General features: G+C 44.4%; 1 protein-coding gene across 2 annotated transcripts in view; it reads left to right on the forward strand.

Moving 5' to 3' along the window:
- LOC102070849 (uncharacterized) overlaps positions 1–25,695 on the forward strand; it is an 82,539-nt gene that overhangs the window by 17,949 nt on the left and 38,895 nt on the right. The window contains exon 1 of one of the 2 annotated variants that reach the window (XM_074543253.1): positions 15,649–16,165. The exons of the other annotated variant lie outside the window; for it this stretch is intronic. The gene's annotated coding sequence lies outside the window, so the exon portion shown is untranslated. Of the gene's footprint in view, positions 1–15,648; positions 16,166–25,695 lie in introns of those variants that run through there. 2 annotated transcript variants of the gene reach the window in all.

Genomic DNA, 25,695 nt, shown 5'->3' on the forward strand with positions numbered 1-25,695 from the left:
AAATGGCAACCTGAAATGGCAAAGGTTTCTGGTAGGTTTCCAGAACTGTGACTTACTGTCCATTTCCTTCGTTATTTATCTAACCTTGCAAAATTGCTGTGGCAGGGCTGGTGGTAGGCTTTGGGAGGCTGGAAAAATGCCAGTACAAGGAGGTGGCTAGTGCTTCCTTCCAAGTGTATTAACTCATTCCTGAAATATGCATTTCTTCTAAATAAATAATTTCTAGGGTAGCTGTTTTTGGAGCCTCAGTGGTCATGCTTTGAGTGGAAATGAGACTTCAGGAGGGCAGGGCCAGGCACATGCATAGCCCTCAATGGTGCTGACAGTGCTGCCCCACGTTTCCAGACCTCCATGTTGCATGGAGCACACCAAAGAGAAGTGTAGTTCCCCAGGGATTTAGCTGCTTGTATCTATATCAAAGAGGACTTTTTAAGGGATTGAAATCAATTCTCCACTCCTTGTTTTTGCCCTGGCACGGTGCCAGCAGCCCAGGTGTGGTGGCTGGGCTTGTCCCGCATCCAGGTGGAAGCTGTGGGAGCATTGCAGTGGGGAGGGTCAGGGGGTGGAACCCTGCATGCTCTAAGTGCCAGCAGCTGCCAAAACCCCTGTGCCAGTTTTCTACTCAATGCAGTCCTGGATTAAACTAAGTAGAAACCAGGCTAATGGGAGCCAGAATAAATGGCTTGACCATGGTGATTTTCTTTTTGGTCTTTATTTCCTAGCATGCAATTACTGTAATTCTTCTGTGTTACTTTCATAATTTTTGATTTTTGAAAGTATGTTTTCCTTGTTTTGTTCTTTTCCTGAGGGTTTTGGGCAGTGTTTTCCAAAGCTATTGTGGTGGGTATTTCCCCTTCTCTCTCAGAAGCAGCTTTCATTTTGGAATGAATAGCTCAGCATTGTTCACATTATATTCCACTTTTATGGGCTTTTTTCCCCTTTGGACTTTGACAAAAGGGGAAAGCAGTCTCCTAAATACTTCTGAAGTCTTGTGGGTCACTTTGCAGAAAATATTTCTTTCCTGTTATAGAAGGCCTCATATTCAAAAACTCCGGGCAGGAAAGCTGTTGCAGCACTCACATTGGAGTTTCTGAAAGGGTGGTTCTTGCATAGCTTTTGCTTGGTTTTGGCCAGTTTCAGTTAAGATTGTGCTGAATTCACCTTTGAGCAGGACTTTGTGACCTTGTGGGAGTTAACTTCCATTGAAACATTTCTAGCAACGTAACCAGCCACTACTGGTTTCTACAGAGCATCCCACTTGTTAAACCTGTTCCACTCTTCCAAACCAATGCCTATTTTCAAACTCCCCCAATTCCCTGCAGAAATACCAGGTCATTAATAGGATCTTTATGCATGTTTACCAGGCTTGACAGAGCTTTGCACCAAAGTGTCTCTTTACCTACATTGCACTCAGAAGCTGAACCCTGTGGTCAGCATGGTGTACATCTGCAAACCTCCCTTGGTTTGTTCAGAGCACGATGATCTGGCTGTGCAAACACTTAAATTTGCTTCCCTAATTTAAAATGAGTTGCAATAAAGAATTTATCCGCTCAGGTTCTTATGGAACTAAATATTGTTTATTTGAGATGGGGGTTGATTTGCATTTTTGGGTTTTCCCCCTTCCACTGCAATAGCAGTGAACAGCTTTGGGTTACATCAACCCTGGCATATGGTACTTGCAGCACAGCAGTGATGTCTCCTAGGATGTGTCTGACTTCTTCCCCTCTCTTTTAATGATCCTTGGTCTTGTTGAGCGGGCACAAGGTGTCCTGGCCTGTTGGGTCCCAGGAGTCTGCTGATCCAGCAGTGAGAGCGCTGTGGTGAGCCAGCTGCAGGGGCAGGATGTGAGGCACCAACCACAGCAAGTCACTGCGATCTTCTCAGCTGCCACTGCTTACCATGACCTTGCAGCATTTGCAGTGTGTGAGCTGATGCTCAGGAGATAGGTTTCCTGAGTGCTAGCTGCCTGAACATGCAGTGCCAGGACTTGGTGCAGCTGACCAGCCCAGATGGATATGCTCTGACAAACAGTCAGAGCCATAGTTCCCCTTTGGATGGTGGGGGAAAAATAGAGGGTGGAGGCAGAGAATGGGGCACATGGAGAGATTAATAGCCTCTTCTCAAGTCCTTGTCCTCTTTCATCCTTTGAATTAGCTTTTTTCCACCTAGTGTGACAACAGAGTTTTGTAATAAAATCCACATGGGAGAAACCAGTGGTGTGTTCTCTAGTCAAAACAGCCTCCATGGCATCTGACTATTCAAATGGCAATCGAGAAGTGTTTGGATTAAGAGACTAGAGGTTGAATGCATGTTGAACGAATTAGTTTCTCCCCTTTAATGATGTAATGGTGATGCTGTTAGAGAAACCACAAAAGAAGAACGTTTCTCAGAGCATCTTTTCTGAGTTCATGTGTATAAACTGCAAATTCAAGTCCTTTTAATCTCAGTTAAAACCGTTGGGGTTTTTTGGGAGATGCTTTTTCTTGGTTGGCTTTTGTGGTGGGACAGCAATATGTGCTTGCTGCTGGCAATGGGTTGGTCTCAGAGCAGAGGAGCTTGTGTTCCTTTTTCAGCCCTCGTTCTCCTTTCAAGTCATGCCATGCTGTATCAACCCCTCTGAGGAGATTGGTGATAGATGTGGAGGGATAGTAATTATTTATTTTCAAAACAATGTTGAAGTATGAAGTACAAAGAAGACCATTTTCTTCACAACTGTTTGCTTATGTTGATCTGGAGTAATATTCCAAGCATGGTGATGATTTTTATTTCCATAGGAAAAGATGCATTTGCTTTCCTTCTTTAATTCAGTTTCCCTTAAGGTTGCTTGAAGCAGCTGTTCCTCTGGCTGTTTTCAGATACCAGCCAAAAACACTGGTGCTCAGCCTTCAGGAGGCTTTATGTGTAGGTTAAATGAAGGGGTAATTTACTAAAGGACCTAGCCCTGGCATGGCAGCATCCCTTAGGTAGGTGTAGTCATCATTACCTAAAAATGCCTAAGGTATAACAAGAACTTGACGATGCCCCTACTTGAAAAATCTGGTTAGAATTAGAGGTTAATTAAAAAAATGTAATTTTCAGAAGGACTCATATTTTACATTTTGAATATTATTTGTGAGTGAAAATGCTGTTTCCTTCTCTTTCTGGCACCGAGAGGGAGATCCCCTTCAGGCCCCCAAGGCAAGAGGACTGGTAGCCATCTCCATGCTGCAGTGGTTTCTCTCTTTGGCTCTTTTTGCCTGCTGTATTAAAATCCCTGCAGATAGCCTGGGTTGTGTTTAAATTAGCTTATTCTCTACCTTAACTACAAAGCTCTCTTGAATATTTTTACTGCTAGTGTTGAAAGAGAATGTTTCTGTAAGTAGCCTGATGCCAAGGCTATCGGTATGTTAATTGTGAGTAAAAAAAAAAGGGAAAAAGGTCTGTGGACTATATGCTTGAGCTTTCCAGCCTTGGAGGGTTGGCAGGCATGTTGTGAAAGAGACTCCTGCTTTCCTGATGGAAACCCTTTGAATTAACTTGCTTTGAGTCAAGGGACTTTGTATGTCTGTGTATGTATGGAAAAGCCTGCAAGTGTACTCGTCTCTCGGCGTCTGTGGAAAAACCAGCTGCTGTGTCTGCCTGTCAGTGTTTGTCCTGGGGACCTGCCCAAAAAGCTGTTTTTTCCATTGCTTGAGCAGAATATCAGGCTTGGCACACTTTGCCATGCAAAGTGATACAGATAGGGTTGGCAACTGGCACAACTTTTAAAGAGCCTGTTATTATAATCTTGCCATAACTCATTAATTATGCTGTTGAGGTAATGGTAGTGGCAGTATTGGTAATACTAGTCTAGCTAAAAACAGCTCCTATACAAACCAAGATTCACTTTGGTTCTGTCCTTCCACTTTGGCATGCTGCAAAGATACAAGGCAGTTTTGTTCTTCTGTACTTCCTCCCCTGGTGTATTGGTTGGTATTTGTTATAAAATAATCCCATGCTGTTCCTAGCCAGGTTGCAAAAGCTGCAAGGATGATGCATGGGAAAACAGACTTGGTGTTAATAATTTAGCAGCTAGATCATAGAATCAGAGTGGTTTGGGTTGGAAGAGACCTTAAAGATCATCTCCTTCAACTCCCCTGCCATAAGCAGGAACACCTTCCACTAGACCAGGTATAAGATGCCTAATGCTTTCTTAATAGTTGCAGTTGTACACATGAAAATATGATTCATGTAATGATAAGAATACCCTGCAAAAGTTATACAGTGTGAATTTTTACTTCTGTAAAGCCTCACTTGTAGATGTAACTGATCATATTTATACCTAACTATGAATTTATCTGATGAAGGATTAGATATTGGACTGCACTTGAAAAGTCACAGTGGTTGTGCTTACTGAGAGCTCTAGAAAGCTGCATTGATCTGTAAATTGGGCATTCACCTCCTATTTTTGTGGAAATGTGACCCTAACAAGGAGGTGAGTCTTTAGATTAATTTCAGTTACATACTGTTTTCCTTCCAAATCTAGAATTTCAATTTATGAAAGTAGCAGAAGAGCAGAGGCTTATTTGATGTTCTTGGAAGGATTTTTGGGATACCCTTTGCAGCAGAGAGGCAAGGAGCTGTCAGCTTTCTCCCTTTGCTGCACTTGTCCCCTGGTGTGCTCTTGTCTACAGAGCAGATGCTGGAGGGCACCAGCTCAGTGCAAGCTCTGCACTAAAATGCTCTGCTGGTCTGAGGTAAGTGTAATTGCTGTGTCTCTTTCCTGGGGGCTCAGCTATTCACCTTCCCTGGAAATGAAGAGGAAAAAAATCAGCTGTATTAGCAGATCAAAAAAGAGCAATCTGCCAGTCTTCCTAATGCACAGGTCACACCATGCCTGGAGCTGGGCTTTTTGTTAAGAGCAGCTCAAATAAGAAAAGCAAGCAAACCTCCGAGCAAAACAGAAACCAAAACTAACAAAGGAAGCATCTGCTATTCAGATGAACTGATATAGGTGAGGTAGGAAAAAACAAGTCATCAGAGCCTTCCAAAGGCTTGCTGCTTTGGCCAGGAATCTGCAGCTTGGAGATGGCAGGCACTTTATAGTTTGAGGGTAATGCAGATGGTTCTATGGTGCTATCCTAGGCAGAAGCAGGCTGGGGGATGGGAAGTAGCTGATGATGATGAAGCTCTGAGGATGCAGAGACTACAAGGCCAAGGCTCTGGTCTTGCTCTGTTCAGAAGAATTGAGATGTGCCTCTCCAGGGCAGCTCTGGTTCTCTTGTGGGCAGGCAGGCAGGAAGGAAGGAAGGAAACTTTGTCCCAGCATTGGCCTCTGTTTTCACTTTGCATGTTAAAGCAGAGTGTGACACCGGTTTGTGGCAGTGCTGAGGGACTTGTTTGGCCACCCTGAATGAGCATCTCTCCATGGCAGCAGGAGAGGATCCCTGGTCCACAGGGCACTTCAGGATGAGGTGGGTTGGTTCATTTGAACGTCTGGCACAAGGCAGTGATGCTCCGGTGACTGTTTTTATTACCACAGCATTTGGAATGCTGGCTTAAGGATGCATCCCTGCAAGCACAGGAGCAGGAGGATTGTTAGTTCTGGTTACACTCCCAGTTGCCAGAAGCCCAAGTGGTTCAAGGTGAGAGAAGAAAGAAGAGGAAGGGTTGTTGTAGCTGGATGCCAAACACAAAGAGGGGGTGTAATGTGCCCGCAGGCTGCATCGTCGGCACACAGACCGAGTGAACAGGAGAGAGGACAGACTGCTTGTATTGGCACTGCTGTCAGCTCTCATTTTCTCACAGCTGGGGGACCATGAATGCACAGACCCCATTGATGGGATGTCCTGGTTTTAACCTTCTCAGCTGAGGGATTTGTCAGCCCCAAAGCATAACATGTTTGTGTGTGCACCTTTCCAGTAGCAAAGGGTTTCACATCCTTTGCTGAGTGTCCCTTCCAGCCCCAGAGCTGGTTCGTGCCATATTGCTTATCTGCACTTCTCTATGGAGCATACAGAGACGGGCCCACAGTTTCTAATTATGATCATCACTCTCATTATTACTGTCTGCAATGTCCACAAAGCTCAGTTTTCTATTTAACTGGTGAGAGAATCCTCATGAAATTTTGCTAACTTATGATTTTAGTTCCTTAAAATTCTTGGCTTCTTCTAGTCAGAAATGAGTAACCTGATGTGAGAGTACCTCAGTGCTCTTAGTGTGCATGAACACTTGAAGCAGCTGCCTAGGATGGGAAGCCCTACAGGAGCACAAAGAATCAGAAGCATTTTGTCAGCCTGGTTGGAAAGTAGCTACAGCAGTGAGCAAATGATTCCTTTTATGTGCACGTGCAGAGCCCGACATCCAGGCAGAATGCTGCCAAGCTGCTGTGGCTTGGAGGACAAGTTGAACGATCTGGATAAAGTCCTTAAGATTTCCTGTCTTAAAGCAGAAGTGGCTAAAAAGCCTTCAGAAGAAGAGACCTGTCTGATTTTGTTGTTCATTTATTCTGGAGGGTTGGTTGCCACAAGGAGAAGGATCTCAGCTCCAGGTTACTGGTTTTGGATCTCCTCCTGGTTCAAGGAGATAGAGGTGTCCTCTGTTTCCTGCACCTTGCATTCATGCATCTTCTGACAGACAGCCGAGCCTTAGAGTCGAGTGGATCAGCTTCCTCCCTGCAGTGAATGTTTGCACTGTTAGTGAAAGATGGTTTTGTTTTGGAAGCAAAACACTCCCAAAGACACCCTGGCCGGTTTGTTTGTGCCAAGTTTTGACTCAGATACTTAGTGAAACAGAGGAGCAGCTTTGGAAACAGTGCCCTGGTCTGAGGAGAAGTGCAGGAGTAAAGTGGTTTAAAGCTCCTTCAGTTCAGCAGTGTGCACAGCACCGCCTTCCTGTTCCTTGTGAGTACACTGACTTTCACAGCCTTCCAGCATCAGCTACCAATTAATGCCTTTGAGAGGGTGTGCTGTGCCTGGGAAAGCTGTGGTGAGAGAGGTCATCTTGCTGTGTCTTCCTGGAAGTTTGTAATGTCTGGTGGTGCAAGAGGTTTGTAAGCATGATCTGCTTGTTGCATCATCTAAGATTGAAGTGGTCTGTGTGGCAGGGATGTCCAAGCAGATGGAGGTGCCTCTTGCCCTCAGATTTCCTCTACAAAGTTTGTGGCCCAATAATCATGAGGCTGTGTGTCTTTTTCAATGGGCTGATGGTGGTAGATGCTGGATAAATTTTGTGTCACACATTGGGGAGCTCTGTCCTGGAGTTTGAGCTGCAGGTTTGAACTGTGAACACTTGCAGCTTCTGTTTCAGAGTGTCATGTTGTGGAGAAGACAGGACATGCTGTATCTCACTGCTTGGGGCTCTGCACCAGAGAGAATATTTCCCCTCTGAATCCCCTGTCCAGGAAAGATGTTCTCTGCAAGAACAGTTGGAAGTATCTGTGATCCCCTCTTGTTCTACTTGTATTTCAGAGCCCTGTCAGAGACATTCTCTTTAGATGCCAGGTCAAAGGGTTTAAATGCTGGAGTCCAAACCTTTTCCAGCTCTGCTGCAATGCCTGTGTGTGGTAGCTCAAGAATGGAACACCTGCCACACTGGCTCCAGCCAAGGTCCAGATTGGCCAGTATCCTTCCCTAGTGACAAACAGAGTGAATCCTCAGGGAAGGAGGAGTCTCAAGATTTAACAGCTGCACCTGTGTTGTCCTCCTGCAGTTTCCATGATACTTTGCAGACCCTTTCTGTAACTCACTCTGAGTAGCAGAACATGCCACAGCACAATTCTGGGTCACTTGGAAGAAGTGTTTCCTCTTTCTGGTTAACTTTTTTTATCTGCTGTCTCATGGTCTTTCACTGTGAAGAGTGTTTTTTGCTCCTAACATGGTTTGTATTACACCAGTGGGTCCTGCAGGTTGTTTTCTTTCTTGCCTCAGTACACAGGTATCTTTTTTTTGTGGTGCCCCCAGCTTAATATTTCATGATGATCCACTGTCTGCTTTGACTGTGCTACTCTGGAGTCTGAATTCAGGCAAATGCTTTGTGGATGCTTTGAAGGGGATTAGAAATGACCTCTAATTGAAGGGAAAATGGAGTAATGTCAGACTTAGTTGCAAAAGCATTCTGTGCTTCTAGCTGGAAGAGCTGTTGAACATACTGAAGAGAAGGATTTTAGAAACATGCCCACATGACCCCACACCTATTACTCAGCAGCCATTTTTGTTGCACATCTTGCATTTATTTTCTTGCTAAAACTTTAGGCAATTTATCAGTGCTGCCATTCTGTAACTGGACACCCCTTTGCACTGTCTGCCTCTCCAGCCAAAAACGAAGTGAGAGTGATGTTAGCTAGCAACATGATCTCAGCAATTCATCTAGATGAAGACAGAAGTTGGCTGCTCTCTCCATTTATTCACTTAGTTTAAAGTACTGAAAGCCACAAATGAAACTCGCTTCAGTTTTCCAAATGCTGTGATAAGAAAATAACCAGCCCCATTTTCTCAAATTTTCCAGAGCTGATGTCCATGCACATAGAAAAATCCAACACATCCAAAGCCTAACTCACAGGTTCCTATGCGAGAGCACCACTGCTTGAGATGGCTTGATGGAAATAATGATATCCAACAAATTGATCATCATGTTCTACAATAGATAGTACACTTAACAGCAGCTTAACTTCCTGTTTTATCTGTAGGTTTTTCTGTCTGCAAAGATTTGTATTTGAATGTTTATGGATTTCTGTGTTGTGCATATTGCTTGGTATGGACTTTGGGGGCAATGGGACAGCTTTGCCAGCTCTTGCTCCAGGTGAGATGAGGAAAGGAGCAGCCCAGAAGTTCAGCCTACAGATTTCTACTTCTTTGCTAAGCCTTGTGTTTTTTCTGTGCTGGCCCATGTTGGAGGATTGGAGATCCATCAACAACAACAGAGTAAAAACTGTGTGGTAACTCGTTTTGGTGAAACTTTCCTGTGTGTCTTGGTTTCTCTTTCCAACGAAATTTCATTGAAACTCTCTCCCCATCTTCTGGTGCCTGTTCCTGTGTGAGATTGAGAACAGCCTTTGTCCATGGCCATGGCTCCCAAGCACTAAGATGCCTAAATGATGAGTCTGAGCATAGGAAATAGCTGCCTGCCTGATCAGGTGCTGATGGCTTAGCAGGAAATTTCCTCTCCTGCTTTTTCAATGGTCCCACAATCTGTGAGACTTGTATTCACTGTGCATGTAGGATTTGTTCTTCACCTGTGACCAGAATGTGATTGTTGTTTCTTTAGGAATAACAGCAGTAGAACCAGGTAGCTGTCATCTGCTCTCTTTCAAAAAGTGTTTTGTTGCTGTTTTCTCTTATCCTACAGCAAAGCACTGCAGACTTCTCTGCCTTTTGCTTCAAATGTAAGTAGCATTCTTTGGTCTTTTGTGCTCCTGAAGAACCTTGTGGCAACATTATACCAAAATTCTGCTGTTCAAGTTGAGTTGTGCCATGGCCATATCCTTCCCCTGAAGGGAGGAGCAGAGCCTGGGCCACAGGTGACAGGTGTTACACATTACACAAGGTGACTTGCCACAGTTTTATCTGGCATCAGTGGTCCTGGGACCTAAACTTTTGAAAACTTTTAAAAAACCTACTTATTTAGTGCATATGTTGAAATGTGACAATGGGGGCATCTCATGCAAGCCCCTTGTTATTTTAGCTTTTACTCTTTGACTCATATGTAAGTTGTAATACTTTTTTAATATTATTCCCTTATATTTGGAAATAAGGATACAGTGGTTTAGCTTCCAAACACCTTCATTCTCTGCATGTCTCTCAAGGCAGCCAAGTGTGCTATACCTGGTTTTATGGCTCTGTCTCACACAAGCTAGGCTGACCTAGCTGGTTGAGAGCATTTTTCCCACACTGTCGTCTTGTTTTCCTTTTTAAGTTTTCTTCTGTTTTCCTCCTGAAAAGTAGCAGTGGGTGGTGTGAGGAGCAGAGTCAGGAATTCAAGGGTAACTGCTGCACTTGTCCTCAGTTCACCCTCTCACATCTCTCACCACCACAGCCTGTGTTAGCAAAGATGACAGTGTGTTAGCCAGAAGAAATACATTTTTGCTGTTTGAGGAATTGGCTAATCATTACATGCCTCAGTTTCTCCATTTAAGTATGTGTTCTTTAAAACAGCCTGTTTTCTCCCAAGTTTGTATCGCTTTCAAACAGACATGAATTTTGTTATAAGTCCTCTGCAGCAATACTGTTGTGAATCCAATGCTGCTTCCTCCAGAGAGACTCAAAGTGCTTCTGTGCATCAGTTAGGGAATGGCCTCCATAACAGGACAGAACTTGAAAGGAGTTCTTTTTGTTTTTTTGGTTTTGTTTTTTTTTTTTTTTAAGGTACTTTTGCAGATGTTGTGGTAAAAGACTTCTGTATTTAAAACCCTAAATCTTGGAACGTGACTCCATAACAGTACCTAGTGGGATTTGGAAAAAGTCTGCTAAAGTTGTATATAAGGAATAAAGAAACAGTTAGGTCATGTTAAAGTTGTTAGACTTTCTGGTGCTAGTGCATGTCTTTTGGGTTGTTTTTAATGAATTTTTTTTAAAAAATACAAATAATGAACCTTCCATTTCAGACAAATGTCCCTTTTTTAGGATGGTGATATTTTTCCTAGTAAATGGCTTTTTAGTGGGAGCTGCCTTGCTCTTTCCATCTGATCTCTGTGCCCACATCTCTGAATGTTTCCATAGCAGAAAGGAAGGGGATTCTGGTGCCAGCAGGCAAACTTCAAAAGCTACAGTGCAGGGAAGTTCACAGTTCTGAGGCATTTGGAATGAGCAAGAAATAAAACAACACCAAAACCCCTTAAACTTTTACTGCCAATCAAAAATAACAGAAAAACTTTTTTCTTGGTTCCTGTAGTCCTTGTCATGCTGAAGTACTGAAATGAAATAATCCTGTCATCCCCTAAAAAGAACCTGAGATGTTTAGGAGCACCCAGTAGCTTCTAAAGGAAATACAGTGTTTTACCTGTGGAATGCTGCAGTTGTGCTGTCACACTTGACTTAAAATGAGACTTTTGGGTGCTGTTTAGATGCAGGCCGCAGGTAATGGCTCTCATTGCATGTGGGGGCATTGACTGTGTTTGTCACAAACCCAATGACTGGTGTTTGTCACAGCACAGACCCGAGTGGTACCTGGTAGTTGTGCTCACCCCTCTGCCCAGCACCCAACTCCAGCTATCCTGGTGGAGCTGAGTTTGGATTAGGCAATATTTTGCTATCCAAGCCTTCTAAGAGCCTATTGAGAGGGAAGGGGAATGGCTTTTCTTTCCAAGAGCAGCTGAATGCAGTGCCCTAGTTACCATGGTTTTTAAATGGAGTACTTCAGAGGATGTACAAAAGCATCTTTAGTACTTGCAGTACAAGGAGAATGAAAGGACCTAGATTGTGTCAGCAGTGTAGGGGAGGCTTAAGTGAGTATCATTCATTTATTGTTAGAAGATGACCCAATTTGGATTGTATTTATGGAGTTGGAGGGGAGAATGGACCTGTTTCAGATTACTTTTGAGCCTTTAAATGTACTTACAGGCTTTGTGTAGGAATTGCATTGGCTCCCGCTGGGTAAACAGAGCCTTTCCCCATGAGGAAACAACATGAGGGTGTTCCCCATGTAGAGGAGCAGTGATGCATCCTGGCTTGTCTTGTGCTGCCAAAATGGGTTGATTAATGCCACATCTCTCCACATGGCAATGTACTGGATGGGGAAAAAAATGAGTTGTCAGACAGAACCTGCCCAGTTGATTTTTATTTATTTTTATTGCATTTTCCTGCAAGGATTTTACTACTATATAATTTGCTGGCTAGTTCCAGCTAAGCAGATCCTTAGCTGAAGGCTGTGGCCCTGCAAAGGTCTGGTGAAGGTAATAGGTTGTGAAGTCTGCACACAGCGAGGTGCTTCTTCTGGTTGGGTTTCACCTCCCCCCCTTCCTGTAAAACAGCAGCTGGTCTGTTTTAAATGCTACCTGTGTCATGATTCATTGGCTCCTTCTTTTTACCTGGCTGTGATGGCAATATCTGCATCTCCTCCTGGGAGTCTCTTACTGTTCTTTAAACTGTTTAGGTACTGCTGAGAGGAATGTGTCATCTGCAGATCCTGTGAAGGATGTAATTTCTTGAATTAATTTTTTTCTCCTGCATGGATTTCTGTAGTCATTACGTTAAACTCAACCCTGATGATGCAAACTGCTTTCAGAAGAGTCCAGAGCAGAAGCTGCAGTGCTTAAACCCATCTGAAAATTTGAGAGGGGGAAGTGAGAAGATGAGCATGGAAAACTCATAAGGAACTGAAGCTTGGTAAAGCTCAGTTTTTTCAGCAAACACTACAAGTTAGTTCAGATGGGCCTTGTGTGAAGAGCAGTGGAAATTTGAGTTGCATTGTCAATTCATTAGCAGCATTCACATTCATCTCAGTGGAGCCAGGGTTGCAGTCTCCCACTAAGCGATGCTTTGAGTCTGGAGAGGCACATCTGCCTCACATCCTCTGCAGCCTGCTCTTAAAGGGAGCCCTTTCCCCGTGGAGAGCAGGAGAAATGCATCCATCCCTTCCTCCAGCTGTCCCAGCCAGCCACAGTCTGGTCTGCTCCCAAGGGTGGGGGCTGCACTCCAGCTCTGGAGGTGTGTGGCAGGGTGGTCACTGGGACACCTGCACGAGCAGGAGAGGCCTGCAGGCGCTTAGAGACTGTCTGGACTTGTTCCTTTGGAGATACCATCAGCTGCAAAGTCTGGATGCATCCAAGCACCAGTGCATCCATGTCCAGGCTGTGCTGGCACCCCTTGGCTGCTGCATGAAGGAAGTTGTTGCTCTGTAAGAATCAGCATCCAATGCTTTTAGGTTTACAGAGAACTTGCTGGCTGGAAAAACTTTTGTTTGTGTGCCAAGGTACAAAAAATATGTTAAATGCAGGTGTAGTGCACAGTTGGAGGTGGGGGCTGGCAGGTGGTCTCACAGGGTGGAGTCCCTGGGGTCTGCCAGCACACCTAGCTCAGAGCAGCACCAGGTTGCCTGCAGCAACTGCAGAATTGAGCATGTAGGGGCAAACTGGCATTTCCTCCTTTTCCTGGCTTTCTCAGGAGTGCAGATGGTAGGTTTTGATAACTAAAGGCTTAGTACAGAGAGGTCTGTCTAGTGTGGGATATGTAAACCTCAGTTCAGGCTTGGATATGTTCCTTTTCTGTCAGTAGGAGGTATAGGCTGATTGTGCTGTTCAGTTCCTTTTTTCCTTCCTGTTGGTTTTTTTAGTTTTTTTTATTTTTCACTCCAGTTTCATAGTGCGGGTCCAAGTAAAGGGTAATGAAAATTAAGTGACTTGGCCTGCCTCTTACACAGCTACTGCCATGTGTAGTTAGCAATTTAATGAGAAATGAGGCAAGGCAGAGCTTATTTTGCTCTCATATCGCCAAACTGGCTGTGTAGGACCTAGGAGCAAGATGGGATAGTAATCGAGTGTGATGTTGTGGTATTTAGGGCAAGATTACAGGAAAAGCATTGTATTCCTTTGAACAGGATGGAGCCTTTCACGTGACTATTTTTTTTTAACTTTAATTCTGTAATCTTGATATGTTATCTAAGAGCAGGAAGACATCCTAAATTTGGAAATGTATTTCATCTTCTTGAGGAGCAAAAGATTCCATCGTGGTCTGGCTAGGGAGCCCTGGTGTCCCCCTGGTGTGGGGCATCTTGTTTGGCAAATGCTGGGGTTTGCTGTGCCCAGATCAATGCACTGAGAGACCTTTAAACTTGCATTAGGGCTGGAGGATTTTTCTGTTGCTGTTGGCTCACCTCCAAGGTATGTTGTGGGCTGTGCAGTGCCTGCCCACACAAATGTCCCTCAGACTTCCCCTTCAGTGTGTCTCTCGTACTTGAGAAGTCACTCCAGAGCAGCTCTTCACTGGTGCTTCCCACTAGGTGAAATCTGCCTGTGTGGGTTGTCTGTCATTGATCTGGCCTGACTGGTAAGCTCACTCCTTGTGAGCTCACTGGAGTTTCAGAAGAAATAAAATAATAGCTTTAATCTCAGTAGCTTTGTGTCAGGAGGATTGGTTACTGCTTCTTTATCCTGCTAACTTTTCTCCTAGACTTCTTAGGCATGTGCAGATTATAATTTCATTTCCTCTTGAATTTAATAATTTGAAAGGACTAAAATCAATAGCTGTTCAGAGTTGTGATTGGGGATGCAAAAACTTTCATGCCTTTCTCTTCTACAGCAGATAATGCTTCAGGTGCAAGGGGAAGCAGAGGGCTGTCCTGTAAAGCAATCTGCTGCATGTCTGCAGCCAGAGTCCTGTTTCAAGCCCTATGGGGCAATGTTGGGATACTCTTTTAATCCCATGTGTGACCCTCAGCTTTTAAAGAGCACAGCTGAGCCTGCCTTTTTAACTTGGTAAGTTTGAGTCCCATGTGCTGTGGTCCTCAAACTTGGGGTCCAGAGAGTGGCTTTTCTGCCACTGCACTTCTCCCTGATGCTTTTAACCTGATTTCAGTGTAACATCCCTGTCTGCTTTCTCCTAGTAACCTCTTGCCCCATTTCACCTCATTTGTATGGAGCAGAAACCCAACAGAGCTTATTTTCTACTTTCTGGAGAGATGTAGTCTTAAGTTAATTGAGGGAAGCCAGATGGGACCTGCCAGCTTTTTGTATGCCAGCAGCCCATCAAGGGTAAAAACGAAATGTCTGATGGCTTGCCAGGATGAGTTTGTTAGTGTATTGCCCCAGGGTGGTCAGGACTCGGGGGACAACTCCCTACAGCGTTGGGCTGCAGTGGGCAAAGTGCCCACAGAGCAGATGGCACACACGCCCCGCTCTGCTCTTCGGAGCTTGCTGGCTGGTGCAGCCGCCCAAGGAGCCGCTGCCTGGCCGGGGGCGCCTGCGGACTGGCCGTGGTGTGACATCCTGAGCATCCTACCGGGGCTGGGGCTGGAAGTTCCAGGCTTGGCTTGCTCATCACCTGCCTGGCTTCCACCCCTGCATCCTTGAAGCCCCGGGGGGAACTGTGAGCTCTTTTCTTGAAAGACAAAAGGCAAAGTGCTACAAACCACAACAGCTTCCACGCTAAAAATACCATAAAAGGTTGTGTCCTTAGGAGCTGGGCATGGGAGCAGCTCCCACCCACATTACTGCAGCATGAGTCACCGGGCTATTGCAACTGCTCTCCGTGTGGATGCCCGGCTGAAGAGGCACGCCAGAGCAGGGGGAGCAAGGGGAACTGCTCCGTAGCGCTCTGCAAGTGGTGAAGAATTACGAAGAAGAGGATGACGTGCGGGCATACGTGAACACTTTCCTTTTGTTAGATTTTTTTTTTTTATTATTTCGTGCGGTCTTAGGTTTTTTTTGTTTTGTTTTGTTTTGTTTTGTTTTGTTTTGTTTTGTTTTTTGGAACTTCCAGCAAATGGTATTTGCTGATGATTTGAGCTTAAGGCATTTGCAACCAAGAATCTTCTGAATATGCAGATACCCCCAGTTTGCTTTTAGGAAGCACAGTAATTGCCACGTGATTAATATGAAGCTGGAAAACCCCTCTGACATGGAAGTACGTTTTATTTACTCTCTTTAAGCAAAGTTTTTTTTCTCTCACTATCCTCTCTCCTCATCTTCATCCTTTAACCCCCTACCCTGATGCCAAAGCAGGCTGTGTGTCCTTGTGACAGGAGGTGTAAAAGCACATCTCCCTTACATTGTGCCCTGCTCTTCCCTGTGCTCTGTATCCAACAAGCAGGTATTAGGGAGTAAACTTGTTTAGGTTGTTTGGGTTTCTTTCCTGAGACACCACCCACCTGTCCAGGCCCCGACAAGGCAATGGGTGTTGTTTTCCCTTTTCCTTCCCTTCTGCTTGACGTCTTGGCCATCAGGGTTTACCGGAATGAGTTTGTCAGTGAGAAATTCTATAAAAAGCTTCCTTTATTTAGACACCAACCCACTAATGACATCATGAGGGCATGGTCTTCCAAGTTCCTCCAGGCTGAGCAGACAGAGGGAGGTGGTGGCTGTGAATCTGAGCCCTGCCCCTTTCCCAGTACAGTCCTGTCGTTGTGTTCACTGGCTGTCCCTCAAAATAAGCCCAATCTTCCTCCTCCTTTGGGGACAGGGCAGGGAGGCCCCCCCAGCACACTGATGTGTATTTAGCAAATGTTTTAGCAGTAGAATATAGCTGTGGTGGTCTGTCTTCCTACTCATCATTTCCAGGTTAGTCCTTTGCAGTGCTCTTTGGTGGGTATTCACCTTGGCTTCTCAGGGAAGCAAGAGGCTTGCACATCCAATCTCTTTGATGCTACCAAATTTTGCATCAGGCCAGTTTCAAGTAACTTTACCAGGAAAGCAGGTGAAGTGAAGTTAAAAAAGCCTGCATGCACAGGCAGAAAGCAGTGGGAATGGGCACATATGAGATCCACTTCTTGTTTTATGGTGGAGGAAAAGAGGCATTGGGTGGGGGGCAGCAGAGCAGAAGTTGGCCACCAAAGTAATCCACTGTCAAAATTATTTTGTGAGTGATTTCTTTAAAAAGTATTGGTTTGAGTATTTCTGAGTGGTGGAAAGGTGTATATTTGTTAAGGGTTAAAACGTAGTGAGTGTGATCTGGGCAAGGTTTGTGGACCTTCTGGAAAAGTTATTCCTGGGTTTCATTTATGTCTTTGGAGAAGAAGATGTGCTATGGTGTGCTAAGCTTCCCCTTGTATGTGCTCAGTTTGTTAAAATGTTATCACAGGTGCTTTCTTACTGGCCTGCAGTAACTCCTGGGTGATTTTTTATGTGATCAATAAACCAGAGCTTATTTAATCAATCAATAAACCAGAGCTTATTTAATCAATGGAAAGTCTGTGCTGAGAGAGTTTAACTGACTCCCTTGATTCTGCTCATCCTACTGTTGAAGTAAGCCCTAAGGCTGACATACATCATGGCTATTGCTCTTTAGATCTGGGAGACTTTGAGCAGTAGACTTACTAATTCAGTGTATCCATAATGCAGATTTTTCCAGTCCTGTCTAGAATTTGGGTTAGATGAGCAGAAGTTTCCAGCTCTGTGCTGATACCTGCTCTGCACTGCTGCTCCACTTATTCTTCCTATATTGACCTTCTTGATACTCTGAAGTAATAAAATCTCAAAATAATCAATATTGCACAAATACTCTGCAACATTGTATGAGTGGCCAAAATACTTTGTTCTCTTTAGAAAATTATTTTCCAAAGTTAGGTGGTGTTAAAAGAAAATACAAATTTTCAGGTGCTGCCAGTTTCTGAGAGTGTTTCAATCATGTAGCACAGAAAAGTGGGATCTTTGGGGATACTTTCCTGGGGTCTCTTGTTGTGGTCTCTGGCAAAAAAAAAAAAGAAAAAATCCAGTGTCCAAAATACAACCTTAATTAAAAAACAAATATGTTTTTACCACTGGGAAGTGACATCTGATAATGTTTTCTCTAAAGATGGTGTGTGGAGATTGGGTATTTTTAGCTGTGGCTATTCTCAAGTTGTTGTTTTGTAACCTTCTTCTAATAGTACATTTCTTTAACACTTTCCTTAGAGGTTTTTTAGAAGCTTTTTCAGACAAAGATGAGGGAGAAGAAAAGGGAGCAGCAGCCCATTGGCAGGAGAACTATGGAAATCTGTGTTCTGATGGATATTGGTGCCTAAGAGGGGTGCAGTGTCAGAGTTGGGTGTACCTTGTGAAGGACCTTTCCCAGGTCAGAGAGATGCCTTGGGATTCAGCTTTCCCTCTGGCTATAGCAGCTGTCTGATTGACTCTGCCTGCTTCTTAAAAGCAGCTGGAAACAGGATCAAGGTTTAAATAGCTGAAAGAGGAAATCTTGGATAGAGGAATGATGTGCAGATAGAGATGCTGTAGTGCAGGAATCCCATGGAAGGGCAGGTGTAAAGGATGGCAGTTTAAATTTCAAGTCTTTATGGTTTGGGGTTTTGGGGTGTGGCTGGCTGACTGGAGTCTCTTGGGATTTACCTGAAAATGTTGCTTTTGAGATAAGAGAGCCAGTAAATTCCCATGTGAAACCTGAAGTTCATCATCATCCAGCAGCTGCTGGGCTTCTCCTCACCTCTTGCTGACAGAAGGAAGCACAGATCTTGAGGGACCTGGTTTTTTTGTGAACATCAAAGGTGCTGTGAAAAAAGTTTCTCAAAGAGAGGTGACATGAAAGATGGGAGAGAAGAAGCATTTTCAGGTTGGGTTGCTGACGTTGTCTGTATCAGTAGCTACCCATGGAAATGGTCTGGCTCTCCAAAGGGAACAGCAGTTATGTGTTCCCCCAGGCTTGACTCTGGTGGAACTGTGGGAAGAAAGCATTAAAGCTGATGGTAAATAATAAACACATGTGAAAGCAAGCTGAAGGAAGGGCAGGCAAGAGTGGTCTGGCTATGCTGCATCTGTGGTGTGCTGCTCCATCTCAGAGGGCATCAGGAAAGTTATCCAGGAAGAACCTGATGGTGGGGCTGGAGAGGTGTCTGGCTGAAGGGATGAGGAAGCTGTTTAGGTGGTTGTTTACTTGTTTATATATTTTTTTTTTTCAGAACCCAGATCAGTGATCAGTGGTTTCTGCTAATTGGTAATAAATTAAATGAGCTGAGGCCGTTTTGCTTTCTAGCAAGTCCTTTTATGCTGTGGTGCCTTTTTAATGACCAGAGGCACAGTCAGAAATGACAACCTAGTCTACTGGAGGTGTTAGGACCACGTGTCCAGCCTTGGGTCTGGAAAAAGAAAAAGGTTGCTGCTCCCCAAAATACTGAGCCCACATCCTGGGCCACTGGCTGGGGAGAGTGGGCTGTGTGGTGTGGGGTGCCTGCAGGTCCCACACTCTCTGGGGCTGGGCAGGGCTTGCTTCAAAGAGATTATGGATCATTCAGCATCAGAAACGTGCCAAAGTGGTCCTTTCTGCACCACTCTCCCTGCCCCCATGTTCTTGCACCAAGAAATTACTTACTTATTTTGAAGCTCATATTTTTGAAATCTATCTTCAGCATAGTCCTATGCCAAAATGAAGGCCAGAGTTAAGGCCTCCTGGGAGCTTTCATCAGGACATGGTGCAGGGCTGGTGCTGAGCTCCTGTAGGTGCTGGTTGTGCATTTTCCCTTACATCAAATTTGGGACACAAAGTGGTTATCTGGGCAATCCTTTCATTGCAGGGAACCCTGCCTGTGGATGAAAGCTGTTTGGGCTTGGCCTTGGCAGCCACGGGCAGGTTTCAGTCATGAGTCTGCAATGTGTCAGCTTGGGTGGCCAGAGTTGAGGATTTCATATCCTGAATAATACTTGGACTTTTGATGCCCTTCTTAGGTTTAGGACCTGACATTTGATACTCTGGTTGCCTAAAAAAAGATGAAATTAAATATAAAGAGTGACTGAGTAGTGCTTTTTTGGAAACTGTAATCTTGGTGCCCTGTTTTTGTGACACACCTGACTTTAATTCATCATAACTCATTAGCAGAAGTGGCACAGGCTTAGTGCCTGGTGTGAGGATGTTTCCTTTGGTTACTGAATAAAGTAGCAGCACCAGCAAGAGTGGAAGCTTCCTCTGTGTGGTGTGGGGATGAAACCCGGTGATAAGGGATCTGGCAGGAAGGAAGTGCAGTGTGGGTGAGAAGAGCAGGTTCTCAAAGGAGCGTATTTAGAGTGCAGCGGATACTCGGGGTGGGCACAGTGTCTTCTGAGGATGGTTTGTAGCTGGAGAACAGGGGCAGCCGCCTGAAGTAGTGCAAAAGGGGCCCCATCTCCTTCAAGCTGTGCTGCTGGAACATCATCTTCTGCACAGGACCTGTAAGGGGATGGAGGAGGTGCTGGATGGAGCTGGGAAGGGCAGCATCGGGCTGTGCCCAGTCTGGGCTGCATTTACTGGGTGGGCTCCGAAGGGCCTCTATCTCAAATCACCCCCTGCTGCTTTTTGTTGGGAGTGAGCTGTCACTCTACTAAAACCCTTCTGAAACAAGGGGGGGCAGAAACAATCTGGGAAAGCAAATATTTTCTGATAACAGTGAGCAACAAGCTTTTGTTTGCTGTCAATGGAAGGAAGTGGGAGAAACATGTAGTAGCTATAACACAGCACAGGCTTTACTGCTGGAAAAGAGATTTAGTGCACAGATTTCTTTAGCAGGGGAGATATCCTTGAGGAAGGGCTGCTTAAAGTGAGTGGGAAAGGCATGACTTTTGTTTTGCTGCAGCAGTGCATCTGTGTGAAGCAGATGCTAAAGGAAGGTCTGTGGCCAAGATGAAAATCTAGATCCAAGCTTTTATGTGAAGTGGGAAACAGGGAGATGGAGTCCTTAATTTGTATTCAGCCAGGTCAAGATTGAAGCAACTGCACTTTAAATTAAAGGGATGCTCCTGTACTCAGCTGACAGTGATGATAAAGTGTGAACCAGCTCTGATCTCTGTTCTCTGGAAAAATCCTTCCTGCTGAAGAACTTGATACTTTGTTTAATAAAAAGGCAGAAGCTCCCATGCAATTTTAGATTTGAAGTCTTATCTGAAGGCCTGCAGGCATGTTCTAACCCAAGTAGGCATTTTATACTTTGTGTTGGACCCATTTTTTACATTAGGGAAAAAAAGTTTCTTTCTTACCAAAGGGCACTTCACTGCCCTTAGATGCTTATTTATTTGGAATTTCCCTTTTCCAGGCTTTCTTGCACAGTGCAGAGTCCGGCTGCCCTTTAGTGGGATGCATTGTGGTCTCCCAGGTTTTGATCTTGGAACAGGAAGATTCATTTCCCAAGCTGCTGAGGAAATCATCATCCTGCTTGCAAATGCCTTTTGTAGCAGGCAACTGCATTTTTGTGTGTATAAGTGAACTGTTTAAAGTGAAATGTCTAGTTGTTGCTTTGCAGGGTAAATGTTAAAGCATTTTTAAGGGAAATGCACCTTTCAAGTTCAAAGTAACTTTTTTTTTTCTTCGGCTGAGAAGAAAAAATGTTTTCAGCTAAGTAGAGCTGCATCTTGAATTGCACGTGATACTTGAGCTGTGTTTGTTTGTTTCCTGGAGAAAACAGCATCTGCTGCTGCTTTTCTGGACAGTTTTGCATGGGCCTCCATCATACCAAATGCTTGTCTTTATGTCATGGCCACAAGCTCTCATGTACTTCTTCATAAACTTCTCCCTCTGCTTTTTTAAACTTTCCTCTCTGCTTTTTATCTCATCCAGGAAAAGGTTTTGTGAGTTTTTTAGTTCTTCCATTCAGACTGTTACTCCCTTCATGCAAGCTCTGGCTTTCACTGGAAAAACTTTTCTCAAGTATTTCTGTCGATAGACTTGAGCCTGCTCTGGTCCCCTCTGACTTGCTTTTATCCCACTTCCATTGCTCTCCATTATTCACAGCAGAAGTGCTGAGGACGTGCAAAAAAGTAAATGTTGGTAATAGATCCACTGTGGTTCTGAGCTCGGGCTTTTCTGAAGTTCTTTGTGTTGCTTCCTCAAGCATGTTTGATCAAAGGTGCTGAATGCCTCTGAAAACCTAGAAATGGAAAGGTGCCATCTGGCTTGATGTCTGTCCATGTCACCTGGCTCCCTCAGTTGTACATCCCCTTGGATCCTGGGCTCCAGGTGGCAGGCATCCAGTGCCAACCCACCTGGTGTTATTCCACCCTGGGCATTATTTCATTGTACTTACAACTTAAATACAGAAACTGCTAGTGAAATAATATGGCTTGCTCCAAAATGTTGGTACCATTTAATTTTTCCTGTCTGGAAAGCAGTGTCTGTCTGTGGCAGGTTTAGTTTTGTATCAACCACAGCAAAATGCTAACAGCCAAATACACACCAATTGTGAGATGTGTTTTGAAGCCCTGACCAAATGGGACAGATGTTGATTTCAACACTGTTCAAAATCACAAGAATCCTTGAGTTATTTCCATATTAACTCCTAATCTGAAACGCTGCTTTTAACAGGGTATCCTACATGGCCATTGTTGTTTAATAAACTAAAGTATTACCTCTGCTTTACCTCTTTACCTATGGTTGGATTCTATAGAAATGTTTTCCACTTAGAGAAGAGGGGAGGACTTCTTGTGTGGACAACGCCCTCAAAGGGAAGGCAACCACTATGATCTGGATCTGGCTTATGTAATTAGCAATTTCTTTGCTTAATTCTTCATTGGTAGTCAGGCTTTCCATGTCTCTCAGGTGGGAGCTGGGGGAGTGAAGTCCCTCCCAATGTAAGCAAAGAGCCACATTCAAGACCATCTGGTGAAGCTGAATAAGCACAAGTCTATGGGGCCTGATGGGATGCATTCCAGGATTCTGAGGGAACTGAGTGATGTGGTTGGCAAGTAATTTTCCATCATGTTTGAAAATTCACAGTGGTCAGACGAAGTCCCTGATGACTGGAACAAAGGGAGCATCACATCTGTTTTTAAGAAGGATAGAAAGGAGGACCCTGGTTACAGATCAGTGGACCTCACCTCTGTGGCTGGGAAGATCATGGAGCAGATCCTCATGGAGGCAGTGCAAAAATGAGGAGGTGATCTCACAGCCAGCCCAGCTTCACTATGGGCACATTGTGCCTGACCAACCTGGTGGCATTCTCTGGTGGAGTGACTGCAGCACTCAGCAAGGGAAGAAAACCTTGAGGGTGTCATCTACCTACAGATCTGTAAGGCCTTTGACTTGATCTCAGATGACACCCTCATCTCTGAAGTGGAGTGATAGGGATTTGAGGGGTGCACTGCTGGGTAGAAAAGAAATTGGCTGGCTGGAGGTAGTCAGAGAGTTGTGGCCAGTGACAAGTGGTGTCCCTCAGGGTTCTCTCTTGGAGCTGGCTCTTTATGAGCCAGCAGTGTATGCTCATAGACCAGAAAGCCAAAGCATCCTGGGCTGCATCCAAAGCTGGATGAGGGAGGGTTTACTCTGCCTTGGAGTGCTGTGTCCAGCTCTGGAGTTGTCAGCATGAAAAAGTCATGGGCCTGTTAGGGTAGGTACAGAGAAGGGCACAGAGATGATCAGAGGGCTGGAGTACCTTTCCTGTGAGAACAGGTAGAGAGCTCAGAAAAGAGAAGGTTTCAGGGATGCCTTAGGGGACCTTCTAATACTAAAAGAGGACATAGAAAAAAAGAGGGAGAGTGACTTTTTACACAGGCACATATGGATAGGACAAGGGTGAATAATTTCCAGCTAAAAAAAAGAGAGATTAAATGTTAGGAGAGATTAAATGTTAGGAAGAAATTCCTTACTTGGGGGATGGTGAGGCACTGGAACAGGTTGCCTGGGAAGTTTGTGGATGCCCTATCCCTGGAAGTGTTCAAGGCCGGGCCAGATGGGGCCCTAAGCAACCTGGTCTAGTGAATGGCACCCTGTCCTTAGCATGGGGATTGGGAATTAAACAATCTCCAGGGTCCCTTCCAACCCACACCATTTTATGATTCTATGATTTTTAATAAAATGTTGTGTTTGCACACACATGCACAAAACAAATTCCTGAATTTCTTAAGCAGGGGTGATTTTAGGAGTTAACAACAAGCAGAAAGAAACAGAAAAGTTATGTTGTGATTAAAAAGATTCCTTTCATGGAACTTAAAAAATAATGTAGTCTAATGCTGTCCTCCATATAGTTCCAGGGCTGTTAAAAAAAGCTTTGGGAGACGTTTTCTCAGTACTTTCCGGTGTTGGATCAAATACTTCTTGTTTCCCTCAAGTTTTCTGTTACTGGATTTGCTTGCATGGGGCTTTGATAGAAGAAAACAAGTTAACAAAAGCTCGTGCATTAGCATCTGGAGATGCTGTCTGAGGGTAATGTAAGTCCAGGATACTGCCAGTAAAATGGTCAGGGAGTGTCCTCTGCAGAGGCTGCCAAAGACAAATAATTTCCTGCTAGGGCTCTGTATTTGGAGGCAGTGTGAGCTGATTAAACTCATTAAAGTGATTGAAGGAGTGAGGGTGGCTCCTAGGGGCTGGGCATTAGTTGGGGTCAGGCTAATGGCTGAAGATTCCTCTCTCCTGAAAAAGAGGTGAAGCCAGAGGCTCTGGGAAGCAGTGTAAGACACACAGTGTCAGCCTAGGTCTCACTTCAACTCAAATTATGCATCTGCAGCATACAAGTAATTTGCCTCAATAATTATTTTGGACAAGTTTTTCACAGACAAGCTGCATCTTGTTAGTGGAGTTTTAACTTCCTACTCTTTTATTTCATTTGTTGCTGTACCAGCAACTTTATATAACGGTACATTTGTTATTTCCTTGTATGTGTTTAAAAAAGGATGCTGCATGTCTGTGCCAAAGAGAGCACAGGGTGCTGGCAGCATGGTACATTATGTTTGCATCCTTGTTCCTTTGGTTTTGGCTGGGGAGCATCACTAACTCCACAGTGCCCAGGGTGACATCCTGGGTACCAGCCAGGACACGTGTCCTCACCCTGCTGCTTCGGGCACATGGTGGGGGTAGGTGGCCTCTAGCTGGCTGTGCCCTGCCATGCCAGAACCAGGGAAAGTTTGAAATAGCAAAAGGAGCCTTTAGCTTACCCAAAATTGCCAAGTATAGCTGAAGGCAAGAATGACAAGGGAAGAGTAGCGTGTCCTGTAGTGTTGCTACATGTACCATAAAGAATAAAATACAGTGTTTTAAGAGGAATGCATGTCCAAATGGAGAATGACCATCATTGTAGCTTCCTTTAGTTTATGGTTAAAGAAATGCAAACTGCTTTTCCAGTCTTAAGCAAAGAGAAGAAGCCTGTTACTAAGCTCTGTGTTGATATAGTTCCCTTCCAGGTCAGTGCATCACCCGAAAAAGAGATTTTTTTTTCCCCCTCTGGCTTTTTCTTTTTTTCCCTTTTTATAGACACTGGAATAAAAAAAAAAGGAGGGAATGCAGAGAAAAAATTAATCTTCAATTCATCAATTCCCAAAAGAAGCATGTGGACCTTTGCATTCTTCAGTCTGCTTATTTTTTTCAAATGAAAAATCATTTAAATAATGATGCTTTTAAAAATAACTCATGCATCTTTGATTTTTGTGCAGTCCTTTGTCTGGATTTTATTTTTTTTGGCTATTGTTGTCTCTAGAAGATGAGCTTACATTAAAAAAGAGTTTAAAAAATACTTGGGTGCTCCTTTATTCCCTATGAGGTCTAAAAATAGCAGCTGACAAAGAATTTGCTTATAGACTCACTGCTCTGTTCAGAGGGTTTAGTCTAAAGCTGCATCTTCTGACTTTGCAACAGCTGAGCTGTGCAGAAGCACCAAGGCTGGGCTCACTGAGCATAAGCAGGGAGGAGACCAAAGCTCTTTATCAGCCCTCCTGTTTATCTCCTCCCAGCTCCATCCCTGGGGAGCAGAGCGCCAAGGCACAGCACCAAAATGTGTGTGAGAATGAGTGCAGGGTGTAAGTACTGGGAGCAAAGGGAGAGGGGTGGTGGGGAGAGGGTTAAGAGAGGTTTTATTTATTGCTAGTGCTGCTCATGTTGAGGGGGTGGGTAGCATAGAGTTGCAGGCTTACATGGCTTTTTAGTTATTTCTGTAACTAGAAGACTTGGCTAATTTATTTGGGTTTTTTGACAGTGCTGTAGTCTAGCAGCAAAGTCTTGTCACCACAGCTTGCAATTGTACTGTAAAAGCTTGGTGCAAACTGGGAGAATAGAGGCAAATGTGTGTAATCTGCCTTGAATGTGTGTAAGACACATTATAATATACTAGGTGATAACATATCAAGGATAATCTGTGTAATGGATAGCGTGGTTATCATGGTGGCCACCTCTGAAAGTGTGTGAGGCCTTCTGCACTTTAGGGCCTCCAAGT

Source organism: Zonotrichia albicollis, chromosome 6 (genome assembly GCF_047830755.1).
Source record: "Zonotrichia albicollis isolate bZonAlb1 chromosome 6, bZonAlb1.hap1, whole genome shotgun sequence".
Lineage (NCBI taxonomy): Eukaryota > Metazoa > Chordata > Aves > Passeriformes > Passerellidae > Zonotrichia > Zonotrichia albicollis.